The 12,346-nt window shown below is 42.4% G+C and overlaps 1 protein-coding gene across 3 annotated transcripts in view; it reads left to right on the top strand.

Annotated features, from left to right (window-relative positions):
* Window positions 1-12,346, top strand: part of UNC5D (unc-5 netrin receptor D) — a 1,240,412-nt gene that overhangs the window by 177,243 nt on the left and 1,050,823 nt on the right. The gene's annotated exons all lie outside the window — the stretch shown is intronic.

Here is a 12,346-nt window from a genome sequence, read left to right as displayed (position 1 = left end):
CCAGTTTCCCTACATTGTTATCTGCGTAGTATTATTTGTAGAAATAATGGTGTCTATCCAAGAGAATCAAGTTTTGATGTTTTAGGAAGTACACTTTAACGTTGATCATAACATCTACAATGCTGACCTTTGTTTTGTCACCAAGAGAAAAGGTCGCCACAGAACAACTACCATCCCAAAAACATTTATGCAGCAACTGCACTTTTAAATTATGGGTAGTGGTAAGGGCTGTCAATGCTCAGATACTTAACTGGAGTCTGGAGATTACCAGGATCAGATGAGGTCCAGCTTTTTGGGGAAGAATTAGCTGTTAGTGATGGATGTTGAAGAAAAGGTGAGTGTAGACTCCCCTCTTGGTTTTTCACTATGCACTAAGAGATTTAGACAGTCTCACATGTAACTCTTGTTCTAAAACTACTTCAACTGTGGCATAGGAGCAAAATGTGACTGTAGTCAAAATGACAAAGCAATAGATAGAGGAACTGATAACCGTCATGATGTCTCTATAAGGTGGAGATGTTCCTGTGCACATGTGATGATGCTGTATTATGATCTAGATATTTCAATTTAATTGTTCGTAGGTGACGAGCTTTTGCGAATTAGACATGATACAAAGAATCTATGAAGTGGCCAATGTTTATCTTGAGCATGAGCAGGGATAGTATTGACAAATGCAAAAATTTGACCCCTCATTGGGGGGGCGTTTTGATGTTTTGAAATGATCGTGCCAAGGGTCACAAGTAAAGACATTGAAACGCAGGAAAATGCAGGGAAGGTAAAGCTAATGGGTACAGATTGTGTTTGAGTTGCTAATAAAGTGGTGCACTGCATCAGATCACTAATTTAATGGGGGAGAAAAAATGCCAGGTCTAACAGACATTTGCATAACATTTACGTATGTAGACTTTTCCACCTAATAGAAACTGTGCATTAATGGCATGTGTTTCGGTAGATTTCTTACACTGGCTCAAAGATTCTTTTGAATCCTTGAGAAACCTCATTTTTTTCCAATGGGAAATTAAATTTCATGGGGAAGACGTCATGATTTTTTAATAGAAGATTTTGAGAGTTGGGCCGCTTAAGAGACGTCCAAGGACCCTGCACCCTGCGGCGGAATTGACTACACGCCAAAATAATTTTACAAAAATCAGTTTTCTTGAAGCAAGAGCAGACTTTCGTTTTTGAATAAAAACTAATATATTTCGTGTTATTCTTCAGCACCTTCAGAGAGTCGTATGCACTTTCATCCACGCATGAGTGTGCTGAGAAATTTAGGGCAAATGATTCCTGCGTTACATTTATCTTTCTTTAGGAGCGAGCGGGACATGGAGTGTAGTAATAAAAGTAATCCATCAGAAACCACCGCTAAAGATTTATGCTCCAGCCTCGCCGTTTTCAGCGAATTAACTTTAAATGGCAAATGTACCTGTTTGAGAAAACTGTTTGTCAGGCAGGAGTCACCGTTAAATAAGATCGGTGCTTTTAATTTAGGCGTTTAACTCAGAAAATGCGCCCGCACTCCATCTCGAATTGTGATTTACTCTGCCGCATCTCTCCGAAGGGAGCCAGTGAGTAAGGCAATTGCCTGAAACTCAAAATCTTCGTAAGAAAAAAAAAGTCGATTCCCGGCCGACTCGTGTTGGCATATTAGCTCCACCTGATTTAGTTGATGAGGTCCCGCCGCTGTGAAGTGGTTGGCCTCCTGGAAGCACTGGCACGCGCCTTGGCCCCTCGGCTCGTTAGCGGCAGAAGCAATTTATGGCACCACCTCAGCCCCCGCTGCGAGAGAACGCAATCTAAGCACGAGATCGGCGGCTCCCCCGCCTCACCTGCTCTCATTTCCTTCAGGGCTCAGGACCGTGTAGCCGGTGCCCCAAACCCAAAAGCGCTATCAGTTTATGGGTTATATGGACGCCATTCTCCCCACCACCCTCTTCCTAGGGCAGTGTGTTGAAGGATTTTGCTCACAAGGGCCTGATCCATCCCAAATGTTTGGAACAGTCAGATGGGGCATATTTGCGTACATCTAACCCAAAGGGGAATCCTATACCTTGTCAGTGGTTATCCTAAAAAAATGCCAGAAATCTGGCCCGTGTATCCTATGAAGGGCACACTCAACCCAGAGATTCGCTAAATCAGGAAATAATCTGAGTGTCAGTTTGTTATAAGGACAAGGGTGCAATAATGCTGACTATAAGAGGGCACAGCACGAAGTATAATTAAAATAGTACTTAGCTGAAGATGACATGGTCAGAGGTCAAACCAAACAAGCAATGGCAAAGCCAATTCACCTGGCTATAGTGTGCCAATGGTTGTAAACACAGCCATTCACCAATGCTTTTTTAAATGATTAACCCACACAGATGTCTATCACATTAAGTCCAGATCTACAGACTTTGCTAATGCTCCAAAAAGGTAAAAAAAAGATCGCTTTCCGTTTAGAATGCATACAGAAGACATTGAAAAATGAAATTAGCAAACAATATGATTATTGATTTTACTTTTCTGATGTACATCAGTCTCTCGTGTACGCTAATGAAACCTCTTCCTGGAAGGTGAAATGATACCCCAAACAGCCAATAACATGAGGTGAGAACGTGTTACACCACCAGACTGAGCGAAAGCATCTTAGTTTATAATTGTTAATGATAGATCTTGAAGACAGTTGTTGTGATACACCAGACCTCACAAAATAGTAAATGCGCTGCACATAAGCTATCAGCGACCTCTAAATCCCTTATTAGTGCACCCAAAATTGCACCTGAAATGCTGTGAAAAGCAGTAAAGATAGATTGTGACATCAACCTACCGATGAAAGTGAAATGCTCTCCGTTCTTTATTTTTCTAGATAATCCAGGTATCGACAGAAATGTTCCCTCTTGTTTTATGGACTCCACCGTCTAGAACAGGTTTTCTTACTGTCAATTTGGCCATGCTCAATATGCTTGGGAGCCATTTCTGTGTGGGTAAGCAAGCCTCAGCAGTTATCTGCCTAATTCAGAGAGCCCTAGAGGAAAGTAGCTTTTTGAAGCATGTAGATTAATCAGTACATACACTTAAAAGGAGATTTCTTTTTACAGAAAATAGGATATACACTCATTGTGATGAGGGCTTCTGAGGAGGCCTTCATTGTGCAGAGAAAACAAAGAGCATGTACGTTATCATTTTGCTTTGAGCTTCTCAAAAGTTTATTCATGTTGGATTCGCTACATTCCCTTTTATGACTGAAATTATAGAGTGTCTGTAGAGATCCTTAAATAATCAAACTCATGTGATGCTTGGCAAACTGAAAAATATGTGATCTAATGCATCAACGGGTTTCGGCCCTCTATATGACCCAGAACCCCATTCTCATGGGGTTTGGAACACTCATTTTCCAGTCATCCAATGGGTGCATGAGCAAGTGGTAACAACCGCCCATTCTCAGGACCTTCTCACAGCTCTGACAAGAGCCCTGCTCCTTCTCCTACTGAATAACTCCTCCCCCCCAACCAGCAGTGTAACACCTGTGACTCTACATAGTGTGGTTGCCCTACATTGGCAAAGGGAAGTCACTGTACTGTAGAGTGCATGCTGGGCAGATAATGCACTGGTAGCGTGAGCCTTCTATCTCAGTGTTGTTGCCATAACCTTTTCCAGCCATGCCTCTTGTCACATGACCATAAAAGAGGCTGTTAGCTTGTTCCTTTGCAGCACCAATAGCTATTTAATAGAAACTCTTGTTTCTTAAAATCCTTGGTAGCAAGGGCTTTCGGAAGAGGATATCAGTCCATTGAAAATAAGCTTCTTGAGAAATGCCACCCCTTCAAAAATGTAATTGCGACAAAGATGTAGCCTCGAGATATTGGTGTGATTTACAGTTGCCTGTTGCCCACACACAACAGTCTGTCTTGGATAATAATTTCTCTCCACACTCAGCCTCTCGTTTAATTCATTTGTAGCGTAGGAAACAAAGGCCAGTCCTACCACGTATTTACTGTCTGGTGCGGTCTCCCTATAAGAGGCTCATTCTTCATTTCCTCCATGAGCGATAGCATGACAGCACCCACAAGTCCCTAAAAACAACAGGATAGACTCAATCATTCTGGGCCTCACAAGCAGAGCATTCGTATTCCTCACGTGCAGGCACCCGCCGACACAGCGCATAGTATGGCAGAGAATTTGCAGAGCAAAAATCTTATCACGGATCTTAAATATATATATATGTAAGGCATGCATTTATGAAATTCATCATTTTCGAGGCCGGAAGATGGTCTCTGGACCTTCGCTTGCTGAAACTACTGATCCTGTTGATATGCTCTTAGGAACATATGCTTTGGAATGCTGAGTATGCCGCTGACTCCTGCAATCTGTCTTACTTAATGCAATGTGTGTGTGTGGTTTACTGTTATTACTAATACTGAATTTTTTCGGGCTTCCATTCCATCTGTTTATCCGCATTTTCCTCAGCTATTGAGAAACGCTTGGCTACTGGTCCTAGGCAGTCAAGTGTGATTTATGCAGCGCAGTAAGGACTTATTGAAATATTTTATAGACGCTGGGTCTAGGAAAGTTATTGATTAACTTTATATACTTTGCAAGAATTTTGTTGCAATAAAGGACTAACAAATTTAAGTGAACGGAGCTGCAGTGGAATCCTAAAATAAATGGGGAACGTCTACCTGTGCTGGCTTGTGGAAGGCACCTAATCACGATAATGAAGCAAGTATTGACTACTTAGGCCTTTATTATGCACAGAATACCATAAAGCAATAAAAGGCACTGCGAGTCATGATAAATTCTATCCTTTCTCTGAACAGGTTGGGGGGGGAAATGCAGTGGTATTGTGTGTCTGATTGACACACTGATGTTATAGTATTTGGCATGCGAAAAATACGCATTTTTTATGTGCTATTTTGTGGGATTTCATGTAGATTTTGAGAAATGATGCTTTTATAACAAAAAGTGGTTTGCTAACAGGAGACTGGTTTGAGCAGAAAATGTTTCTTGGCCGAAGCTCTCCTGCAAAACACAATCCCTTATTGACATTGGTAAAAAAAAAGTACTGAAAATTGCATACACTCACAAAATTTCACCAAATTCTAATAACGTGATATTTGTGAACTTCACAAATTTTGAGAGTGCAGTTTAAGTTTCACCCAGGTCTACTTAGTGTATGTCCAGTTCGCCTCCAGACAAAAGAACACTGGCATACTCAGGGTTGGCACTACCGAGTCTCATTAATAGAGCATTCATGTAGGTTGTTGAACTTGACCTGAGTGTAATCATAATAAATTTGGAATAAGTCCTTCATTAATAACTTTACCCAGGGTTGCATTATTTATGGTGTGTGTGATTAATAGTACCTAGTACACGCTTGTGACCTACATGGGGTCATTGCATGCAGATATGCTAAAATCTATATGCTATGGTAACAGAATTCACAGTATGTATTGGAATTTATCATTCAACTCTTAACGAATGCCTTGCTCTACAGGCAATGCTGGTCTCCACATGAGTTGTATTAACTTGTGGCTTCTGAAGGTCATCAATAGTCTTAAGTTATTGAGGTCTAACTCAGTGGCAGGCTGCTATACAAATAATATGTAGGCTTGGGCCAAATTTTAAATATGCCAGAGTAATTGGAGATTTTTTTTAATTGTGTGTTACTCTTGTGATGCAAAACTAAACAATTGCGCCTGTTCATGTAGTTTTGCATCATTTGAGGCAAAGTGCCTTCCCATGAGCACAGGAACAGAGCACAATCAGATGCTGGCTGTTACTGTTCCTGTTCTGTTTCATTTAGCACTATTTTCTGACAAAATAGCACTAAATTGAGGGTTATGTTTCTCACCTAAAGCAGCAAATTGCAAGAGTTATGCCCACTCCTAACATGCTAGCTCTAAGGAATACTATAGCCATATATGATGTGAGTGCTGATGGAAGACCGGCTAGGCTACTGGCCGAGGATCAGTTATCTCTCTCCATATGTATATATATGCACCCCCTGCTTTGTGATTGCCAACTTCAGGGCACTTACTCTTATCAACTATATCTGACAAGTGTAATCAGAGACATGCCGCATTCCAAGAGTGCCAGTAAGTGTGCTTTGGGTGCAACTAGGCAATTCCACTCAAGTCTATCTCACAAAAAGTACTGCATTTAAATCTTTTTACAGCATTTCCCAGTGGAATTTGTGCAGGAAAAACACAATAGTATGCGTTCTGCAGCTCAGAAAGAAGAGGAATGTACAGTTTTACTGCATTATAGTGACATCAGTTAGGGATTTTGGGGTATCAGTTGCAGCCCAAGAGTAGCCTTTTGGTGCACGTGCCACTTATGTTGCTGCCCCTGGGGTAATGGGTCACGAGAGCAGCAGCAAGAATAGAAAGTTTACTGTCTTTAATTTCCACCATCTGTCCTTTCCCTCGCATTCAGCAGAAAATTGACAAAAGTTTTAACTTGTGGTGTCATGAGGTGACTTCCATTACCCTCAGTGTTTTTGGATAAATTATGTCCATGCCACATAATTCCCCATCAAAGGTGCAAGACTTGGAGTTGGTAAGTAATATTGCATCTAGTTAATACCACACCCTGCAGTATCGTTATTCACAGATTACAGTATAGTCTCCTCAAATAGGTCACTCCTGGTGAGTCCCTGACATGTTAAGGAAATGCCCTCTTAAGGAGACATCTTTTTTAATCTATAAGAATCCTTGGTTTCCTTATTGTGCCAGAATTATGAGTTTCAGGTTTAAATACTGTTCAATGTGTACACCTGTTGGTACAGAGATAGGAATAAAGGCCCTCATTACAACCCTGGCGGACAGTATAATGTTGGCTGTAGGACAGCAAACAGGCTGGCGGTAATTACTGCCACATTATGACATTGGCAGTTTGGCACATGCCAAACCGCCAATGTACCACACCACCTACCACAGCAGTAACTGCCGCCAGGCTGGGGACAAGGGTATCCAGCCCGGCGGCCGTCACTAGTCCGCCTGCGGGATCATGACCCAGCATACCGCCATGGATTTCATGGTTTTTGAACCGCCACAAAAACCATGGCGGTAAGCACTATCAGTGCCAGGGAATTTGTTCCCTGACACTGATAGGGGTCTCCCCCAACCCTCCCCCGCCCGACCTCCATAGGCCCCCCAAACATACCACTCATGCACGCACACACCACTCACACACATACACGCGCACATACCTGCACACATGCACACATACATACATGTTACATCCCCACTACACACATCACACCCCCCACAAACATACACTCACCCACACTCTACACACTCACACCCCCATTCACGCACAAACCACACAACACCCCTCCATCCACCTTCCCTGTCGGACGATCACCTTACTTGCCTCAGTGGTCCTCTGGGAGGGGATGGGTTCCATTGGGGCTTCCCTGCCGCCAGCACCCCTTCACCAGAACACCGCCACGCCGAATAATGAAACATAATTTGGCGGGCGGTGTTCTGATGACGTTACAGTGACGGAGGAGCAACCTCCACTACACCGCCAACCACCAATATGGCTGCTGGCAGCTCTCGGACCAAAAAATGGTGGAGGGTCACCACCAGTCATAATATGGTTGGCGGAAGACCGCCAACACTGGCAGACTTCGGTACGGCGGGACCTCAGCGGTCTTCACTGAAAAATGCCGAGGTCATAATGAGGGCTGAAGTGTTTTAAAATAATTATTGCTCTCCCAGATTTCCCTTGGCATAGTTTATGAGGGAAACCCTGGTGAAATATATCGGCGAGAAATACCTCAAAGACATACAGTCATGCATAATTTGGTGCAATACTCGCACTTGATGATTCGTTCCCAGGGCAGAGCCTCGCAATATGGGGTAATCCTGATCCCAGCAAATACCTCATTGATATGTTGCCTGATTTTATTTTTCAATCACTTTTGCTGGTGAGACTAGGACCTAATTTGTGCCACTGGCTAGAGATAATTGTCAATTGCATTTTTTTTGGGGGGGGATGGGGTTTTATTTTTCATCATCTATGTGTGACCCAGAAAAAAAGAGAAGAAAGAGCAGAAAAGTGACAAAGGAGAAAAGGAATTAAAAGACTAACACAGTTAAAATCAGGGATGAAAAACAGCCTGCAAGACTGAAATAAAGTGGCAGGTTTTGAAGGTTGTTGGCAGAAAGAGGCACCTGACGGAACCAACATTGGGTAGCCTTGGCTGTTGACGAACGTGGCATCAGAAGCGATGGTGACAGGCTCCTAGGAGAACATTTGTCTCATTCGTGCTTTTAAATGTTATTATTATTATTTTTACAAATTAATCGCTGCTTGAAAACGGGTCTCTATTTCTTCACTATCTGTCGAGAAGTCTGTGTCGCAGAATCGTGCTTGAGTCGAGATAATGCACTCTGCGCCTCGACAAAGGCTGGCGGTTTTGCGCCACCACACCTACCATGTTTGAGCTCATTGCACGTCTGCTGCGCACTAATTGCGTTTTCCAGCCTCACAACTTTTCATTTGGGACTGAAGATGATATTTCAGGCTTTCCTGATGCAGAAATAATTCTGCAGAGGAACTTTTATATTAATGTTGAGTGGTTAAAATTAAAGCGTCGTTGCAAAAAATGTTATTATCCGGAGAGTACTTTTCTCATTTATATGTATTCATTTTGCAATATTGTGTTTTTAACAATACTCAGTAGGGTCTCGTGGGACAGATGCCGGAGCAGAGGCACAGAACGCCGCATAGCTCGAGGCATAAATGTCTGGTTTGTTGCAGGGATAAAGTTTCAGGGAATCATCAGTGCACGCATACTGTTTTCCCGAAAAGTAGGTCTCATTTGTTTGTTAGTTTGTCTCATATTTTTATCCCTCCTGACAAAAGGGGGCACGTGGCCTGGCTGGGGCGGGAGGACATGAACGTTCTATTAACGATGGAGGGACAATATTTGAGCCTGAATGCTCTTGCACCATTGTTGTTGACTTTTCAGTACGGAGTGGAGGGTGGTGCAGCCTTGTTTCTCCTTTGCTGAACCTGGGGTAAAGCCAGTGTCCTTAATACAGATATAGGGGTTGTTAAATGATGCCCAAGTTCATTAACGTCAATTCACCAGATTGCCAGGGATAGCGGAAGTGACATCGCACTCCCATTAGCGCGCACTTTGTCCTTAAATTTCTCTCTGACACAGGTGCTTACACACACACACACACACACACATTCTCACGTAAACACTCACTCACCTGTAAGCACACACACCACATACATTTAAAAGCATTAAAAAAAAAAATGAGCTGCCACTGTGTTCCAGGCAGTGACTTTGCCACCTCTGACACCAGGAGTCGCAAAGGCAATGTTAAGGGGTCGCAAAGGGCAAAGCAGGGGTCGCAGTTGCGGGCCCTAGCGACCCCTACATGACGTCCATGCCTTAAGCATGTGGTTCATATCTGACTTTTACCTCCTTTTTGCAGCACATTGTCACTGGAGTATTTTCTTTTTTTTTAATTTGCCAACTTGACCGGATACAACAAATTGGTTCGCCCCCATCTTTATGCCCTAATTAATGCTACACAGTGTTAGTCCTTTTCCTCCAAGAGCCATATTTCACCTGTTAAAACTATGTTTTCCTCATTTGAATATATGTAACAAATGCCCAGTCGTGGATTTATCTACTGACACGTCAGTGTTGAAGTCATAGCTCTGTAAGTGCTTTGTTTACATTAATGGAAGCTGACTTATGCTCAGGAGGCAACTTTAATTATGCTATTTGGAAAACAAAGTTTCACAATTATCAAAGGCATTTAGTGCTAATTAAAAAATAGATTTACTTTACAGTCATCAAGTGCAAAATCTCTTATACAGTATGTAGGTCATACGGAGAAACAAGCTTTGATTCATTCTGACGTCATGAAAAGTGGAAGTGACATCACACACATTTTGACCACCTGGTGACATAACTGATTGGATCTCTTGTCCGACCCGAGGTCCCACACAGCGCTTTATTTGTTGTTGAGGAACGAGAGGAAGGAAAGTGAAGTGACAACAGATACAGTTGGCAGGACTCTCGCTTCCTTGTACTTATGTGTTCTGGTCTCCTTCTTACCAACTGTGAGCAGGGCTAGTAGGGAATGTCTCAAGGATACTATAGATCAGTCCAGGTGTATCAGCTACTGCTCTTGTCTATTCTTAATAGGCCTGTATATACTGAACCGTTGCTTGTTTCGTCATATGTTCCAATCAGCTACCCATATCACTGTCACTCTGTAATAAGTCCTGAGAAACTTGGTACTGACAGCTTTGTGTTCTTATGTCATTGATAAAAGACCGTATGTTTCGAAATTTCCTCTTCAAAGGGCTGCAGAATGACTCCAGGATCCTCTCAAAGGCACCTGTCATCTGATTTGTAAAAAATGTTCCCCAATTCAAAACATATACCAAAAATGCCTTTCAGATTATCAGTGACTTCTGCCTTCTGCTATAGTTTTTAATGCTCGACATTGAACTGCCAGTGAAAGACTCTTTTTCCAGGGTTGGGCACTAATAGATGTCAGCGCATGAGTGTGTAAAATCACTTGATAGGGCTACGGATTAGCAATCTAGCCAGACTTGTCCAGACAATGGACATGTGGTCCCACCAGCCTTGGAAGATGATGAAACCTCTTGCTGTGCTACTGTCACTTCAAACTGTCCTCAGCCTGGCCTCGAGAATGGATGGGGTCAATGCAACCATGCTGCGTAAGCTGCCGAGGATCTAGGGTTCAGGCAGCTGATTCGATAGAAAGACACCTAGTAGCTGGCTGGGCTGCTACCAGATTGATCTTCAGCTTTCCCTTGGTGTATGCATATGGTGATTGTATTCTCTAAAACATAATTACCCAAAGAGATAACATTTTGGGAGTTTAGGAGCAACAATATCAGTCCCTAGGGGTTGATTTGCCACAGCTGTGATTTCACCAATCTCGATTACTTCTATTTCAACAGTAGGAACAGTGGCATTTCCCAAGTGTCAAAGGCCCTAGAGTAATGGAGGGAAATAAGCCTGCCTTACCCAGTTGGACAGTAAAGCACTGCTATTCTTGGGGTTGTGCCTGCTCCTCGGATCCATGGGATCTGACCCACTGCGCCTGCTGAACTGTTAATAGTTAATACCCTGAGTTATGCCTGTAGTCTTTTGTAGCACTCTTAATGTGTGTTAACAAAGACTGTTGCCTTCGAGTACTGAGTAATTTCAGTTTAAGAAAGATCGTACAACAGTAAACCCGAAAGGGTTAAGGGCCACTGGTGTCACGAGGCAGTTCAAAGGACAGGTGTGATTTCACTTCCGGTAACACTCTAATTTTGGTGAATCGCCCCCTCTGTATTAACTTTATGCAATAGACATGAGAGCAGCAGAAAGTAAATGGCGCCACCAGACAACAACACAAAAAACACGTTGAAAAAGTCGAAAATCTCCGAATTACAATGAAAAACTACGTCCTTACTGTGCTAAGTGCTGGATATTGAGCACTAAACCGTAAAACAGTTGTGGTGGCACTTCAAATTGAACGAAAACTTGAATTAAAATGTGACTAACAAATTACTATGTGGCATATGGCAACATTTAGAGCGAAGTAACAAAAACTGCTTCACAGTAGCAGATTGATTGCAACTATATTTGGATCTGCGGAGAACTTTTTAATATTTAATTTAGTATCGAGCTTTAATATTAAATTTAACTAAGTGTTTTGTCATATTCCCTTTTTATGCGTGAAATGGTGTTGGCACAACGGTAATTGTGTCGGGAAAGTTTCGTATGAATTCTGAGTGCTTGAAATTTAAACAGCCGCTGCAGCGCAGCACTTAATTACCTTGAGAATATATCCCTGTTTTATAGTTAGTCATAATTCAGCGCTCGATATGTTTAATGCCTATCACAGTAGCTGTTCTTTTGTTATTTAGTAAGACAAAAAAAATGTAATAATAAAATACGTGCTCGCTATCCCACACTCCTAAGTCATATGAAATTGTTACAAATGAGTTTGCTGTGTGGTATTTGGCGTTGTGTCTATCCGTTTCTAATGCTAATTCACAAATATCATGGCAGAAACAGACGTGGCGTCAGTTAACCCATTTGACTTCTCCGGATGATATTACAGGAACTGACATTCCAATACCTGCCACCCTTGGGACATACCATCATGCAGAAGGAGTTATTAACTACCACAAATACCAAACTATTAACAGGGACCAAAGAGGAGGTCTTTCTTACTTATAAAGAGGTCGCATAGGTATGTATGTTGTATTTGTATTTCATGAATGCACCCAAAAGGCAGTGCAGCAATGCCGGGGGTCAAAGGCAAAGGTACAATCCGTTTTGGAGGGGTAGATGGGCTCTGGG

Source organism: Pleurodeles waltl, chromosome 11 (assembly GCF_031143425.1).
Source record: "Pleurodeles waltl isolate 20211129_DDA chromosome 11, aPleWal1.hap1.20221129, whole genome shotgun sequence".
Taxonomy (NCBI): Eukaryota; Metazoa; Chordata; class Amphibia; order Caudata; family Salamandridae; genus Pleurodeles; species Pleurodeles waltl.
This window is presented reverse-complemented; position numbering and strand designations above follow the sequence as displayed.